The 17,893-nt window shown below is 46.6% G+C and overlaps 1 protein-coding gene and 1 pseudogene across 4 annotated transcripts in view; both read left to right on the top strand.

The window, feature by feature from the left end:
* The window catches only part of AXIN1 (axin 1), a 67,110-nt gene that overhangs the window by 22,293 nt on the left and 26,924 nt on the right, over positions 1 to 17,893 (top strand). The window lies entirely within an intron of this gene.
* Positions 336 to 711, top strand: LOC112298257 (guanine nucleotide-binding protein G(I)/G(S)/G(O) subunit gamma-5 pseudogene; annotated as a pseudogene).

The following is a 17,893-nucleotide window of genomic DNA, read 5'->3' as shown; positions in this document are numbered from 1 at the left end:
GGGTGAGGACCGGACCCTGGGGGTCTAACTGCCCCCTAAATGTCCTTCAGAAAACTTCTGTTTGTAGTATCATGCTCCCTGCCCATCCCTCAGTAGGGCGGCATTTTTAATTAGTTTAGCAACAAGTCCTGCATGTATGTAGAAGAAAGACTGCTCTTCTATGATTATAGAGTTGGGCCTAGTTTGCAAAACTTATCTTTTAAATACAAAGGAAGAGAATGATTCTTTGAGAAGAATTCAGGGAAAGAAAAGGAGATGTGGAACTCAGCTATTTAGGGGAGGTCCATCGTGACTACCGTAAATATGTGATATGGAGGTGGTAGCATTGTGAAAGGAAATTTTCTTTTTAATGAAAATTCATTTTGGGAGTTCTGAGCCCTGCCCCTGGCTTTGCTGACCCGCTGTCTGCCCCGTCGGACCCACTACCAACAAATCAGCCCAGATTTTGCATGCACCCTCTGTCTGGTTCCTCCCGTGTCACCACTATAAAGCAAGTGGTTCAACAGCTCAGGCTGGAGGCCGGGCTCAACTGTGTGAAGATTTCCCAGGAAGCTGCAGATTTGAAACAATTCTGTCTGCAGAATGCTCAACGTGACCTCCTGCTGACTGGAGTATCTTCAAGTACCAATCCCTTTAGACCCCAGAAAGTCTTTTCCTTTTTGTAGTGAAATGAATTTTTCTTAAAAAGAAAAAGAAAAAGATTTTACTTATTTATTTTTAGAGAAAGGGGAAGGAAGGAAGAAAGAGGGGGAGTGAAACATCAATGTGTAGTTGCCTCTCACGTGCCCCCTACTGGAGACACAGCCTGCAACCCAGGCGTGTGGCCTGACCTGGAATCCAACCACTGACCCTTTGGTTCACAGGCCCACACTAGATCCACTGAGCCACACCAGCCAGCGCCTAGTGAAATTAATCTTTGAAGGTGTTCTGAAACCACTTTTCATGAATATTTGAAGAGAGCTAAATTTGAAGCCTGTACAAAAAGCTTATCCCTGTAACATGTGCCACACTTTACAAACTTCTGCTTTTGTTAGTCCTTAACATCTGCCTCTCTGAATTTTCATGAATTTCTGTTTCACAAGGGTGAGTATTTTATATACACTGGCAGCGACATGCAAATAAATACTTAGTATAAAAGGGGAAAACAAGAAAATTCACTGTGGGATGTCTAGTACTTTTGAGATCCACTCGATGAATAAAAATAACGTGTATACATGACACTTCTCAGGAGCTCTTTATTCTGTGTGTTAGGCCTCCTTATGTTGGACATAGCTGAAGGGTTGGTGTCTTGGGGTAGACGTGAAACTGTGTCTCACTCTCGTGTAACTCCTGGATTTCTGTATTGGGTCTTCGTGAGGGCTGTTTGTTCATCTTAGAGAGGACAGTTGATCTCTGTTCTGGTAATGGACTATTTATTATGTGATCATGGTGTTTTCAGAGTTTTGGAAAACAAAGGGAAACTAAAGGGTAACGATACATATGTTCAAGAAAACCTGTGTCTGAGCAGACGGGAAAAGATATCTGTGTTGTGTTGCCCAAATATAGCTGCCCCTTTAAATGGAGAATTGACAGAAACACAGATTCATCGTGTACCCTCTATGTGCCAGATACTCTTCTAGAAGCTGGAGATTCAGGAGTGAACAAAACAGGCAAAAATTCCTATACTGATGGGGCTTACATTTTAACCGAAAAGGTACACGATGAAAAAATAAGTAAAACATAGTGTTTCAGATGGTGACAAATACTACGAATGGTAAAATATCTGGAGAAGGGCAGTAGGGACAGAGGGAGGCTTGCCATTTTAACAGGAAAAGCCAGAGAGGGTCTCAATTGAGAGGGTGACCCTCAAGCAAAACCTACGGAAGGTGAACACACAAACTATGTGCCTGGTGGGAGATGACACCACGTAGAGGGAAAAGCCAGATCTCAGAAGCAAGAAAGGCAGTAAGGGGCGAGTAATGGCGATGAGCTCAGAGAGGAGGTTTGATGTTTCTGAAATTGGGTATGAAAATCTACTGCAAATGGAAAAAAAGTACAACAAAGATTAAATTTTTAAAAATCCGCTACAGCTTCTGCTTTGGTCTCGCTCTCAAGCCATCAGTATATTGATGCTGTTTAGAGCCATGAGCCTTGTTGAGATCCCCAGCGAGTGAATATAGATACAGAAAAGAAGGATCAAGGAGTACCCCACAGAGAGAAAAAATCACTGTGAGGGAGCAGCAGCAATTGGTCAGTTGCCTCCTGTCCATGCCCCTGCGGGTAACCAAACCCTTCGCCTAGGTATGTGCCGTGACCGTGACCTAGAGTCAAACCTGTAGCCTTTGGTGTACAGGGTGATGCTCTACCCAACTGAGCCACCTGCCTAGGGCCGATTCTTTTTTTTTTTTTTTTTTTTTAAATATCTGGTTCTCTGCTCAAAATCTTCAACTTGTCTTTTAACTTATTGAACATATTAATCACATATATTTTAATGTCATATCATTTCAAAATTGGAGTATTTTGTGGTTCTGATTGTATTGTCTTTCTCATTTCTTAGTCATGTGGTCCTGTCTCTTGGTATGATGGGCAATTTTTTATTAAATAATCAGGCACTGTACTTATATATGAAGTACTTAAGCTCATTTTAAGTACTTGACCATATTTTTCTTCAGTTATAAAACACATCACTTTCCTCCAGTCAGGAACCACTCGGGTTGGATGCTGAGAAGGATGGTCTATTTCAGATTCATCCCTTCTCCCTTCTAGCAGCCCACTGGGCTCCCAGCTGGAAGACTGGGGTCTTCATCAGGGCCCACCTCTTTGTATACTCAGGACACTCACTTAAGAATTCTGAGGAGGCCCTGGCTGGTGTGGCTCGGTGGATTGAGTACCGGCCTGCGAACTGAAAGGTCACTGGTTCAATTCCCAGTCAGGGCACATGCCTGGGGTTGCGGGCCAGGTCCCCAATTGGGGGTGTGTGTGGGACAACCAGTTGATGTATTTCTTGCACTTCAATGTTTCTCTCCCTTTCTCCCTCCCTTCCCCTCTCTCTAAAAATAAATACATAAATCTTAAAAAAACAAAAAAAAAGAATTCCGAGGAGAACTTCCACATTCTCAGCCTCTGAGGCACTGCTCAATAAACTCAAGGAGAAAAGGGGGCCTAAATGTTGGACTTACATCTCTATTTTCCCCTTTTCTCTCATGTTTTGGCTCCTTAAGACCTCATTGCCATGGTAGTTCTCTGGTGCCTTTAAACGAGATGAAAATATTTTTGTCTGTTTTTTCTGATTGTCTTTGCAAGTGGTTTGGTGTACCGTAAGTTAGTCTACCTTGCAGACAGAAACCCCAGGCTCACTTTATATCAGCTGTTTATTTAGAGCTTGATTTTGACGAGCCCTTCTATTACGTAGTTCTGTTCTGTGGTTTTAAAATAGGAGTCGGAAAAGTCTGTGGGGAGATGAATGATTGCTGATGGGTGTCCCAGTCTCTCTGGACCCTTCAGATGGCCTCTGAGCAGAGAGGCTGTCCTGCTTCACAGTGGTCGTGTCGCTTGTCCCTCAGGGGCTACGCCCCTCAGTGGCGCGCCTTTCACATGCTGTGTTGAAGGCCTGCTCTGGTCAGGTGCACGAGCAGAAACCGAAGTCAGTGTTCCATGGGTTATAAAGCTCATGTTTTCCAGGGGACCCCGCCCCCCATTCTCCCTCTTAACACTGCCTATCTGCCCTGCCAGAATTCACTATTCAGGAATAAATAATCTGGGTAATTTATGTGTGTCCTTCCAGAATGTCTTTATGCATATACAAGTTAATATGAACATATTCTTAAATTTTTAATACTTAACATTTTAAAGGAGAAATTTTCTACGAGAAATAGATGTGACCTAAAAAATTAGGTCGGTCTCACAGAATATGGTATATGTTGAGTATAAACTCTAGATCTGTTTTGTATATATTCATTTTTCAGGTATAAAGATGATGTTACTAATAACTGTAAACATTTTTAGGATTTTTTTTTAAAGATTTTATTTATTTATTTTTAGAGAGAGGGGAAGGAGGAAGAGAGGGAGAGAAACATCGATTGATTGCCTCTCCCAGCTGGGGGCCTGGCCCGCAACTCAAGCATGTGCCCTGACCTGGAACTGAACCTGCAACCTTTTGGTTTGTGGGATGATGCCCAATCCACTGAGCCACACTAGTCAGGGCCATTTTTAGGATTTTTTGTGTTTTTAATTACATTGCTTCTGTCCATTCAAATATTCTTTCAAAAAAATTTTTTTAATTTACTGATTTGAGAGAGAGAGAAACATCTACTTCTTCCACTTATTTATGCATTCATTGGTTGCTTCCCGTATGTGCCCTGACTGGAGATTGAACACACAGCCTTGCTGTATCGGGACTATACTCCAACGGACTGAACTACCAGCCAGGCCTTCATCCAAACATTCTTGCCCTTTGACAAAGGTGACTGGATGTATTACTGGCCAAGTTCACCGGGGAAGGGGGTGAATATAATGAATGAATACCAAACTCAGGGCTTTGGGGAATATAATGTCACCCAGCAAACACATACCACATAGCTTCCGCTCCACTGCCCTTATGCGAAGCAGGGTATGTATACGTGCCGCAGTGCGGAGGTGCCGTGCTCAGCACCCATCCAGCTCTCTTTAGCAGGCTAAGTATTTTGAGTATTTTAAAGTATTTTTAAGTATTTCTAAGTATTTTTAGACATTTTAAGCCCACGTCACTGACTATTGCTGCGGGGGACCGAAGACAAAGACCCATAGGTGCGCCTGTGCTGGAGCCCTCCCGACCCCCGCCCTCAAGGCCACCTCTACAGTCTGCAGTGTGGAAACAGCACTGTTGAGCAGGACCTAATGAGCTTGGGGTGAGGCCTGCAGCACAGACACACCTTGGTGGAGATCCCATGGGTGGAGGGAACAGGACTGAAGGAATGTCATACTTGCGCCTTGGTTCTTTGAAATCCCATTTCCTTTGGAATGCACGTTTTACGGTGTCACAGTAGAGCTGTGTTGGAGATGCTTTAAAGATAAAACATTTGCATGGTGAACAAAAAGATTGACACATAAAAGCCACCCAGGCCATTTATTCTTTCCTGTTTCAGTTATTACTGTGCATTCTCTATACATACAAAATCGTTACATAGATCCTGAGTAGTTCGACTTTTTCGTAAGGTGGTAGTATTAAGTTCATTTGGATAAAGTTACACTCCTTTAAAAGGAAAAATCCTTTTGAAACATTGTGAAAGAAAATGCAGCCTTGGCTGGTGTGGCTCAGTGGATTGAGTGCTGACCTGAGAACCAAAGGGGCGCCCTTTCGATTCCCAGTCAGGGCACACGCTTGCGTTGCAAGTCAGGTCCCTAGTGGGGGGCGCACGTGAGAGGCAACCACACATTGATGTTTCTCTCCCTTTCTCCCTGCCTTCCCCTCTCTCTAAAAATAAATACATAAAATCTTTTAAAAAGAAACAAGATGCAGGTGCAGAAAAATCAAATACTTCTTATAGAAACAAAATACCCAAAGATTTTCTGTTTCTCCCCCAGGTTTTCACTCTGCACAAATACTCAGAGTCAAGGAAACCAGACACGAACTTCCCGCGGGGGTCAGGGCTGCCACACAAACTGTTAGAGAGAACTCTTGAGAATTATCTGATGATCTTAATAAGTAAAGAGGGCGAGGTAGAGCTCGTAATAGTGATTTCTGAATTACTTTAAGGGAGCAAGTCATACTATTTTATGAACAGAATTTTAACCTTGATGAAATTCATAATTGTACATTGAAAGAAGTTTTTAAGCCACGTTTTTCAGAAGTTGCTCTTTTGGTCTTCTTACAGTTTCCATACTGAGAACTGGTCTCCTGGCCAGAGCGTTGTGGGATGTTGGAATGTGACCCTAAGCCTCTTACATTTTGTTTTGGGTTATTGACTGATTCCAGCCTGTGTTAAAAAGATTGTGAGTCTCAATGAGATACCACCTCACACCGGTCAGAGGGGCCAACATAAACCAATCCACAAACAAGTGTTGGAGAGGATGCGGAGAAAAGGGAACCCTCGTGCACTGTTGGTGGGAATGCAGACTGGTGCAGCCACTGTGGAAAACAGCATGGAATTTCCTCAGAGAACTAAAAATGGAACAACCGCCTTTTGACCCAGCAATCCCGCTGCTGGGATTATACCCTAAGAACCCTGAAACACCAATCCAAAAGAACCTGTGCACCCCAATGTTCATAGCAGCACAGTTTACAATAGCCAAGTGCTGGAAGCAACCTAAGTGCCCATCAGCAAATGAATGGATCAAAAAACTATGGTACATTTACACAATGGAATTCTACGCAGCAGAGAGAAAGAAGGAGCTCTTACCCTTTGCAACAGCATGGATGGAACTGGAGAGCATTATGCTAAGTGAAATAAGCAAGGCAGTAAGGGACAAATACCATATGATCTCACCTTTATTTGGAACCTAATCAACAAAAGAAAAAAGCAAACAAATATAACCAGAGTCATTGAAGTTAAGAACAATCTGACAGTGGCCAGAGGGGAGGAGGGAGGGGCCAGTGGGGAGAAGGGTTTTCAGGAACTACTATAGGGGGCATATGGACAAAACCAAGGGGGAGGGTGGAGGCAGGGGAGGGAGGTGGGTTTGGATGGGGTGAGGGGGGGTGGGGAGAAAATGCAGACAGCTGTAATTGAACAACGATAAAATAATAAAAATTAAAAATAAAAAAAAAAAAAAGGATTGTGAGTCTGACACACGATCTGCTGTTTTGAAGTCAGCAAGGACCCAGGTCTAGAGTCTTCTGTGGTTCTCTTCAGGTCTGAAAGACCTCAGAGGGGTAGGTGCAGATAACTTCTCAGTAAATTACTCTAAATTGCCTGCAATTTGTTGGGAATTGCCACTTTTAAAAATTTATTGCTACTGTAATTATTTGAGTTTATGAAATATGATTGGCACTGGTAAATTCCTTGGAGCTTTTATATCAAGGCTGGAATGAGGGGCTGGGGTCTCCAGGGGAGGGTAGTGCCAGGTGCAGGCTGACCTCGCATTGCAGTGAAAGCGGGTCACTAAAAACGTATGATGGCATATTCTTTAAAACTTTTTCTTCCCACTTTTTAACTACTACCACATATGAGGTCTGCCCAGAAGGTATCCAGCCATGTAATAAGAAAAATAGAGACATTTATCGAAGAAGATACAAGACATAAGAAACATTGTACAGAGGACAGTGATGCCTCAGTCCCCTTCAAAGGAGGCACCTTAGAACCTCACCCAGTTCTCCCAGTTGCCATCAGCTGCCTCATCGTATTTTCCTGAATCTCATCAATGGTCTGAAATCTGTTCCCTTTCAACGGTGATTTTAGTTTTGGAAAAACCAGAAGTCACAGGGTGCCAGATCTGTGCTATAGCGGGGCTGTCACCTGGGTGATTTGATGTTTTGGAAAAAAACTGCATGAGACGTGATGCATGAGCGGGCCCATTGTCATGATGAAGCTGCCAGTCACCAGTTGCCCACAGCTGCGGCCTTCTGAATCATCTGAATAGTTTCCATGGAGGAATGTTCAAGCTTAATGCAAAATTTGATGCAGATTCATTGCTCTACTCGCTCAGGCATTTTGAGTATGGTGGCCACACAGTACACAGGCTCACTCAACGGCATCTCCCACCCCCACTGACCTGTACAGTGAAGTCATCATTGTTCACACATGCTCATTCCAGTCCACTCTCCTTGGCTGCCAGGTTACATCAATGTCATGCAAATCGTTCTCGTTATATTGGCAATGGCTGGACTTTTTCTGGACAGACCTGGTAAAGTAAGTTCCCCTTGATCAGATCCATGTGAGCTTAAAAGTCTGATGTGAAACAGTTGTGAAAGTCCAGGCCCTGAGGAGACCTCTGACATTAAGAAACTGGCGGTGCGCAGGGTAAAACTGACTTACGTGTGCAGTGTTTGCTGAGTAGAGAGGAGCAGGATGTCCAGTTTTGCTAACTCACCATGTTTGAACACTCACTACTAAGTTCCATGGGTGGCTCCTGTAGAGTGCTTTATAATTTTCAAGGTGGTCTTTATATATTGTTCCGTACAGTTCAGTACCTGGTCTGCAGAGATAACATACGCATTATTGTCAGTTATACAGGCATACCTCGGAGATACTGTGGGGTCAGCTCCAGACCACTGCAATAAAACAAATATTGCAGTGAAGTGAGTCACAAGTTTTTTGGCTTCCCAGTGCATATAAGATTATGTTTACACTATCGTCTATTAAGTGTGCAATAGCGTTATGTCTAAAAAATGTACATACATACCTTTTTAAAAAATCTGTACCCAAGGACATATTCATTGATTTTAGAGAGAGAGGAAGGGAGAAAGAGAAACATCGATGTGAGAGATTGACATCTTTTGGCTTCTCCCCTTCTGCCCCGCTCATGCACCCCCACCGGGGATTGAACCCGCAACATAGGTATGTGCCCTGACCAGGGATTGAACTCACAACCTTTTGGTGCACGGGACAATGCTCCAACCAACTGAGCCACCTGGCCAGGGCAAAAATCTACATATCTTCATTAAAAATACTTTATTGATAAAAAAATGTGAACCATTACTAAGCCTCAATGAGTCGTAATCTTTCTCTGGTGGAGGGTCTTACATTCGGTTTGTAAGAAATGCAGTATCTGTGGAGCGCACAGAAGCAGAGCACAACAAAACATGACGGTCCGCACAGGAAGTAGGCTGGTGCAGGGAAGTCAGAGAGTCAGATAAGCAGAAACAAGACCTGATATCCTACCGCCTACCTTACTGTTTTATCTAGATCCTTCAGGTGTCGTCTTGGCACATATGTAATCTTTTTCCCCTGTGAAAATGGGATCCTAATCCAGAACATGGTCTTCAACAGTGATTTTAAAGTGTTACTAACTTGAGTATTATAGCCACCTGTGAGAATTATGGTAAAGAAACAGTGACACCAGGTGGGACCCACTCCATGCCTTCTCTTGTGTGACGGTCGTACCAGCTGCAGTGAGCCTTTCCAATTTTGAGCATGGGCTCCTCTGAGTAGGATGCTTTTCTGGCTAGAGCTTATAATCTGGGTTGTTGGCATTCATATCAACTCTCACAGAAAGTCAGTTTGAATTGTGGGATTTAACTGCCACCTGCAGCCTTTGCCCCCCAGTTCTTCTCCTGCTTGATGTGAGGGACACTGTGCCCTGACTGGACTGCACGGTGGCCAGTTTGTGCTTCGTGTGTGCTATTCCTGAAGACTCTTGGAACCCTTGTGAAGAAGCCACCATCATTGTCCCACTTTGCAGGGAAGGAATGGTGACTTACTGCCCATGGTCAGTAGCTGGGAAGTGGTGGTCCTCAGAGCCTCTCTGGAGCCAGGGTTCTCCGCTGTCCATCTCTGGAGGGGGCAAATGTGGATGACCGCCCAGCCTGTGCCTGTTCCACTGAACACACATCCTCCGTCTTACTGTTTGATTTTGATCATCGTTGCCCTTTGATGTGTTGTGCAATTCAGAGCTCATTCACAGTGGTGGGCCGGTGCTCCAGCTGCATAATAAAAACAAATACAAAGCCTGCAGGAGTGTGAAACCACGAGGTGACCTCATGGCACAGGTGACTGATGGCCGAACAGGAAGCATGTACCTGGTACAACCAGGTGACTCATTTTCACACCCTTTCATCTCCCATCCTGAGTGATCTCTGAGCTTTATCAAAGAGGCAGTAAGTGCTCTGTGGTTCCTGTTCAGCTTCTGCTATCAGCTGTTCCTGCCCCCAATGGTGACCCCAGGTATCTAAGTAGAACTTACAGGAGACGTATAAGTAGGGGTATAGGAGGGGGCTTCATGGAGGGGCTATTTATTAACCTTGGCTGGTGATTTGCATAAAGGCCAAATTCCTGATTTTGTATGGAGGACATAAAATAGAGGTTTTCATAGCTGACGTTGTCCTGATTTCTATTGTATTTTTTTAGTATAAACTTTTTGACCTTTGCATGCAAAGTTATTCGTTTTGTAAGTGATAGTGTGTTTGTGAACATGGGCAACATGCACCTAAGTCATCACTACTGCCAAAACAAAACAAAAAACAGAGGTGCATCTTATCGGTGGGTCAGTACCCTGCATTTTATACAGAGGCTAATTTGAAAAGAAATGTTCATCCTAACCACCTGGCACCTTTGCCTTGGTCATTTCTTTGTGGTTTTGAACACTGCACTATGAGAAGACAGAGCTCTAGGAGTGAATTGCTTTGTTGGGAAGCAGGTCCCCCTTTCTTCTTCCTACGGGTCAGGCTGTGAATAACGGCACTCAGAAGGTTGGTGGTGTCTTTTTGGGTGATGACTACTTGCTCAGTGGCGGCTCCTTGAGGGCTGTAGAAAGAACTCTGGTCTGGAAGCCCTGCACCCAGATTTGGGTCTGGACTCCAACACCCTCCCGTGAGAGAGCAACGGAGTGGAGTGGGTACTGGTCCCCGCAGTGTGAAGTGCTGTCACTGTGGGAGGTATGTGCCCTTCAACTCCAGGGCCAACTCAGGTGGCTGTTGCCAGGTGGGTGGAGAAACAAGCCTCCAGTCCATAGAACACCAGCTGGCGCAGAAGGGATGCCTACTGATACGAACGGTGACCTTCATGGATCTCAGAATCCATGTGCTAAGGCAAAGAGCCCCGGCAAAAGGGAGCGTGTACTCCCTGTCTGGTGCCATTTATACAGGATTCTAAAGCACTCAAACTTCCAGTGGCAGTGGTGGGTGTGGAGGGGGCTGGACAGAGGAATTACGAAGGTGCACGGGGAAATTTTGTGGAGTGATGAATGTGTTCATTATCTTGGTCTTGGTGATGATTTCATGAATATAGACACACGTCGACAATTCTGCAGAGCAGTTTATATGCCTTCATCTAGGGAATCTAGGCTTTCAAGATCGGAGGGTGCAGCAGTGTTCATTTCCCCAAAGGCTTGGATAAAACCCAGCTCTTTGCTTCCATGGGGCGGTGACAGGTGTAGGCTCCTGTGCACGAGGGCTGCCAGTCAGTTCTCAGTGGGGACCAGGCTCTGATGCAGAACGGTGTCTTTGGAAGCTGCTTTTGGTAGGGGATGGTTGGTAACACATAGTGGTGTTCTAGCCTACACATCTGCTGGCTGCTGGCTTTGTGGGTGCAGATCGATGACAGTTGTGCAGGGTCTGAGCTCACTGGGATGCCCCTTCCCCTCGATGGATATTGTCCACAAGTCAGTCTGGAACCTGCTTGTCATTACGCGGCCATGTGGTCCCTGCAGACCGCACCAGATGGCCACCTGCTAAGTGGTGTCTTGTGGCTGAATCTCCCTCCAGCCCGTGCTTGTTTCTTGAGCCCCTTTCTGCTCTCCTCCCCAGGAGGCTCGAACAGGAAGGTACACTTGATGTCACCAGAACTTGCACAGAGGTGGCCATGCACTTGTGCTGATGATCAAGAACCACGCTCTGACACTTGGCCATGGGGGCTTCTGAGCGGGACAGTGCGTCTTGGGCATGTTAGATCCAGCCCCTGGGGGCTGTTGCGCACTCAGGTTCTTTGCTGTGTGCCAGCGTTCAGTCCTCTCGCATAGTTTTTCCTGTTTCCCCCTTGTCCCCAGGGTGATGACGGCCACGTGCCCTCTTTTCTGTGGTACGGACAACATACACAGAGTTCAAGCCACACTCCTTGGTTTCCCTTTCTGGAAGCCAGTGGTGGTGTCATAGGTTTCTGTCTGCCCAGTGACCGTCCCCTGCCCTTCTGGTGTCAGAACCCTTCCCTAGACACGGGGGTGTGGAAGAGGGTGCTGTGGTGGGAACATGGCTAAGGCGCTCCCTCAAGGTGTGGGCTATAGGCTAGGACAGGAGCAGGTCTAAGAGAACGACACCAGCACTTAGGAAGGGGCAGGCCTTGGGCTTGTCAGGTCTCCCCAGACTCATCCACCTGCCTTCTGTGGCAGACCCTGTTCTGCCTGTGTTGCTTGGAAGGGATTTTTTCATCTTGCTCACAGCAGGGAACTCGTCCTTGCTAATGCTTGCTGTATGCCGGAAAGCTGAAGGGTTTCACCAGATCGAGCAGTTCTGCGTCCAGATTTCCATCTTTGACCTGACTGGGGTCTCTGGGACCAAGATGGATGGAGATGCATGATGAGGACTCCTGAGGAGCAGACAGATCGTGATGGCGGCACAGAGGGCTGGGAAGTACGTGGGGTGTGCCTAGGGGATGGGTGGCCAGGTGAGGAGCTGAGGTGGGGGTGGGGCTCAGTCAGAGACAAGCTGAAAACCAGGCCACCTGGTGGAATCCCAACCTGAGAGTGGGGCACCTTCCTCCAAGGCGGTCCTCGGTTGGCCCCCTGGAGCCCAAGAGCGGCCATACTTTCTAGCTGGCCTCTTTGAGTTCTGAACCTTTTCCCTGACCAGGGCTGTCATTCCTTCCTGCTTGGTTAGTGACGCAAGGTCTTCAGTCAGATTAGAAATACGTAGGTCCAGCATTTCTGGCTATTCTCAGCAAGAGGTTTGCCCTGAATTGCCTGGTAGGATCCCATCCCGCCCTTGGAGGAGGTAGGAACCCAAAATACAGCAGACCTCCAAGGGCCTGCACCCCAGCCCGGAATCTCGCAGGTTATATGATGTCGGGTCGTACACATGTGCTGTGGGAAGAAAGCAGCATCCTAGGCTGGCCCTTCAAAAAGATTCCGCACACCGTGTCCGGCCCTCCATCCGGTGTAACAAAGTACTGAGTGAAAAGTAGGCAGGCCCTCAAGGATACAAGACAAAGGGGTAAAAAATGAGAGGGAGGAAACGGGGGGGGGGGGGGGGGGGATGTAGATGGTGCAGTTAATAGATACCGCCTGGTGAAAACCTGTCAGGTCCAGGGAGGAAGTACTGGCTGAGCTGGGACCCCGTGCCAAAGAGCAAGGGAGTGTCGGCAGACTGATGGGACCATGGTTGGGTATGAGCAGAAACGAAAGGGACGGATTCTAATCCACTGGATCAACAAAAATCTGAGGTCCACGCTGACAGAAATAAATGTGGCGGAGGTAAAGCCTTCCTTACAATAGAACACCAACTAATAAATACAGCTCAAATGATGGCATTAGAAAGTCACTGGGTGTTTAGATGGAGTATGTACATAATCTCAAAGTCTCTCCTCATGAATTGTTTGTTGATTATGAAGGAAAAATAGTAAATTAAGAGTGGAAGAACTTGGCAGGCGCTTGGTTTGCTGCCAATGTGGGACCAACCAACATGATGTCCTTCTTGATGTGATACAGCATCATTTCTTTCATGTGTCTGCCAAAAATGCCTGGTGTTGCCTCACAGCGAGGAAGCAGCAAGCTGTCCAACAGAACAACCGGCCTGGACTCCTGAGAACTTCGCGCTCGGGAAGGGCGAAGACTGAGGACCTGCGCAGGTTAAAGAAGACGGAAGACACCTGATAGTCAATGTACATGGATGGCCTGGATGTTGGGAAATAAAAATAGCTCGAAAGGCAATACTGGGACAGTGGAAGAAATCTGAATTTGGCCTCTGGATTAGTGACCGGTATTGTATAGGTTGAACTGCCTGCTGCCCTTGGCCTGTGGGGAGAGCAGAGCCCCTGTGAGTTACAGGTAAGGGAGTGATACCTGGCCTCGGCCTAGCACTGAGGAGAGCAGGAGGAGCTGTCAGCAGGTCTCAAGTCTGCCCCCCGCATCCACAGAGGGGCAGGCCGGCGGGGCTGGCACCTCATCACCTTCTAAGAAGTGAAAGGTGTAGAAGCTGACAAGTGACATTTTCAGAGTGCCTGGGTGTACAGCTCTTAGACCTTGCCTTCAGTTCTTTTGGATACATACCAAAAAGTGAAATTACTGGTTCATACAGTAATTGCTTTAATTTTTAGGAACTGCTATACTGTGTTCCATAGTGACTGCACCATTTTATATTCCCACCAGCAGTGCACAAGTTTCCGTAGAAATGGAAAATAACCACCAGCCTAGAATTCCATCCTAATGAAAATGTCCTTCGAGAGTGAAGGGGAAGTGCAGTTTCAGACCGGCGGCCCTCACTGAAGGAGACACCTAAGGGTGTTCTTCAGGCAGGAGGAAAGTGCGCTCGGGTAGAGGAACCCCTGGGCGCAAAGAGGAAAGGACAAATGTGTGGATAGCGCTAGGTGACTCTCAGTTGGTAAAACAGTACTAATAATGTCTTGTGGGGTTTAAGAAATATGTGTAGTTAAAATGCAGGATACCAGGGAGCGCACCAGGGTTGGGAGAGGTGAATGGAGGGAATTCTGACCTGTGCTGCCTGGGAAGAGGTAAATGCACTTAATTGGACTTTGATACATCGAGGCTACCTATTGTAATCTTTACGGGAATCATTCTCTGAGTAGTAAAAGTTAGTTTACTAGAGGGAGGAGATAGAACATGAAAAATACTCCAACAGAGGGCAAGAAAGAATAGAAGAAAATAGAACAGATGTGACAAACAGGGAGCGAGATGGTGGCCCCGCGCTCAGTAATCACACTTCGTGCAGCAGACCTGAGTGATGTAATTAAAAGAAAAAATCTTTCAAACTGGATCTTAACAGAGACACAAAGGTTAAATGTGAACAGATGGAAGACGCAAGTCCTGTGAACAGCAGCCAGAGGGCAGTCAACACAGGCAGGATGAGGCCCAGGGGGCGTGTTTGTGTGGGTCCCATCAAGCTTTATTCTGAGAACTTTGAGCGCTCCAGAGGAGCTGGACGTTTCCCTAGGTGCACCACTTGGGGTGTGGCCCATATTTGCTGTGCCCTATCAATGCAGGAGTTTGTGTCTGCTCACCAGCACACATGTGCACACACGCACACACATACTCTCTCCTGCCCCTGGTCCCGGAGTCCCTCGCATAACATTCCTCTCGCACATCACTGGGCAGAATTTTCTTTGTCACATCAGCCCTCATGAAGGCCCAGCAGCCCTACCTTCCATGGCAAGAGGTGAGCGCCAACCTGTCCCAAGAGCCAGCTTCACGTTTAAAAGGCAAACAGGTGATGGTAGAGCTTCCTCCTTTCTCTTCTCTCTTCCCTTTGTTCTCTGAACTTTGAGTGCATGTATATAGTGGGATTCGCTCTGCACTGGAGGCGATAGAAAATTAAGAATCTGTGTTTTCCCTGATTATCAACTTAAGATGAATTTTCTATATGTGTGAAAGGCATGTCTGGGAGCTGTCAGAGGAGGAAGGCAGACAGACTTGGACACGTCAAAGTCCGCAGCTTGGTCCTGCCTGACGCGGTTCCTGCCCCGTGGGGGAAGGTGAAGGCGGGCGTGTGCGGGTGTGCGGGGCTCTTCAGTGTGATCTGTGGGCTTGTGCTTCCACGAAGTAAGTGCTGGGACACCTTTTCCTCTCTAATTTGAATTCTTTTTTGTTTGTTTAACCAAATTGGTGTTCATAAAAAGTTACCAAAATTTAATATTCCTTAAATGTAAAAAGGATATTGAAAAAGTTCACCACGTAGCCTATAATTTGAATTTCAGTATGGTGGCTGTTAGGTGACAATATTGGTGGTTTTAACTTTTTATGTGCCAGAAGAATAACTGTCATTTAAAAAATAATAGTTTTGATACTTAAAGCAAAGAAGGTGACGTGGCGTACTCCTGTCATTTTGTCTGCTCCGCGTCAGGTACAATCTAGACAAAGAGGTGTAGGCAGAGAAGACCCAGGGATAGACTGTCCTTATCTCTGAAGATGTCCTCGTCCTTCCTGTTAGTCTTTGGCCATGACAAGTTCCTGAGAGCCTTCATAGCCCTGCCTCTGCCCTCTTTGGGCCAGGCATGTTAGTGGCCTCCAAGGACACCCTCAGGGGCACGGGGTGGTCAGAAAGACCGTGTGTGGTGTCGGACAGTGACCAGCCCCTGGGGGCAGCTTCCCCTCTGTGGCGCCAGAATGGTGAGCATCTGCTTCCCGAGCTGGTGGGTAAGTTATGTGACCGAGTTACTGTCCACTGCCGTGACCTCAAAGGCTGGAATAGGAGGGTTACTGACCACGGTTGGCACTGTTTTGGTGTTAGTGACCTCAGGTACTGCTCTTGCCAAGGCCCGTAGGGAAGGTGGCCCCTCCTTTGGGGGCCTGCCTTCCAGCCCCACTGTCTGGCCCAGCCTAGCCCCATACAGCCTGTGTGACAGGCGTCCGAGATACCAAAATGCCTTGTCCTGCAGCCTTGTTAGAGCGCCTTTTTCTGGGTATGTGCAGGACATGAAACGCGGCTTCCAGAAGGTTCTATTCATCAGGCTACGGTTATCCACCTGACGGATTGTTTCTGTCAGCTTAGAAACAATCTGGTCTCTCCTCTTTCTACACTGAGGACACTGAAGTCCAAAGGACAAGCTGACTTGTTCCAGGTCCCGGCAGTCAGTGCGGGCTGCCACTCACCAGTACAGCACGTGCTCAAGTACGGTCAGCATCAGCTCTAATCAGAAGTGAGGCTGGGGCTGTGGGGACTATGACTGGGCCCCGTGTGCACACCACTGAGCATTCAGCACGGGAACCCCAGCCTCCTACTCGGACATCGGGTCCTCGAGAGAACCTCAGTCCTTTCCCAGTTCCGCATGGACAGGAAAAGCTGGTGTGGGGATAGGCCAGTGGAATAGCACAGACACCGAAACGGACGCCTGTGCGACAAGTTCAGATACGATGCAGTGCTAATGACTGGCGCTCCATTTTGGTGCGAGAAAGTGAGGTAGATTTTACATGCACATACATTTCAGATAAATATCTAAAGTTTGAGAAACTACTGAATGATTTGAAGATAAATAGAAGAATGTATTTTTAATCTTGGAATGAGGAAGACCTACCTATGTAAGATAGGAAACGTTCTACAAAGGAAGAGGTTGCAAATCTGATTTCATAGGAATAAAACACTTTTGTATGACCAAAATCAACACGAGGAAAGTTTTTTTTTTAAAGGGACATTTAGGGAAAACATTTTTTTGCATATATAGCCAGAGGTTGATAGTAAGAATATTTAAAGACTAATGTAAATCACTAAGAAACTCAAAAACAGCACAGTGGAAAATGGACAAAAGGCGTGAATAGGTAACTTAGAGGAAGGAATTTAAATGACACCCAAAACTGCCGGCCTGGCCATTAATCAAGGAAATGAAAACTAAAACGAAGTGTCATTTTCTGGCTGATCACCTGACAAGTGTAAGTGAATCCCATCCCGGAAGCGACTGCTCCTGGTAGGAAGTGACTGGAGGGTCAGCACAAAGCCTGTGTTAAACCCACAGGTGCCGTCCCCTACGTTCCATCCTGTGGCAGTTCTGAGACCTGTACACAGGAGTCCTGCCTGGCGGGCTCTGTGACCCCCTTGAAGGGGTCATGGCCTACTGTCATCGGGCTCTCGTGAGAACCACACAAAGCAGTGGGCATCAGGGTTGATGCTGCCGCTGCAACACCCAGGAGGCTGGGTGTGCTTTGTAGCAAATGAGTCTGCTCTTTAGAATAAAGAAGAGCAGCCCTGGCTGGTGTGGCTCAGTGGATTGAGCACAGGCCTGCAAGCCAAAGGGTTTCCAGTTAGATTCCCAGTCAGGGCACATGCCTGGGTTGCTGGCTAGGTCCCCAGTAGGGGGTGCGTGAGAGGCAACCACACATTGATGTTTCTCTCCCTGTCTTTCTCCCTCCCCTCCCCTCTGTCTAAAAATAAATAAATAAAATCTTTTTTAAAATAAATAAATAAATAAAATTAAAAAAGAAGGAAGAGTAGAACAGCCATGTCCCGTTCTTAGTTACATGTACAAAAACGCAAACCCAAATGATAATAGGTGTGTTCACTTACATGTCTGCTTCGATACAGAAGAAAGATCTGGAAGATATCTCGGTCTTAACTGATCCCTCTGGGGAGGTGGGAGGCAGGATGAAGATACCAGCCCTTTCTGTCCTTTTTCTTGAACTGTTT

The sequence above is a fragment of the Desmodus rotundus genome, chromosome 1 (genome assembly GCF_022682495.2).
Source record: "Desmodus rotundus isolate HL8 chromosome 1, HLdesRot8A.1, whole genome shotgun sequence".
Taxonomy (NCBI): Eukaryota; Metazoa; Chordata; class Mammalia; order Chiroptera; family Phyllostomidae; genus Desmodus; species Desmodus rotundus.
The sequence above is the reverse complement of the archived record's forward strand: the minus strand, read 5'-3'. Positions and strand labels throughout refer to the sequence as shown.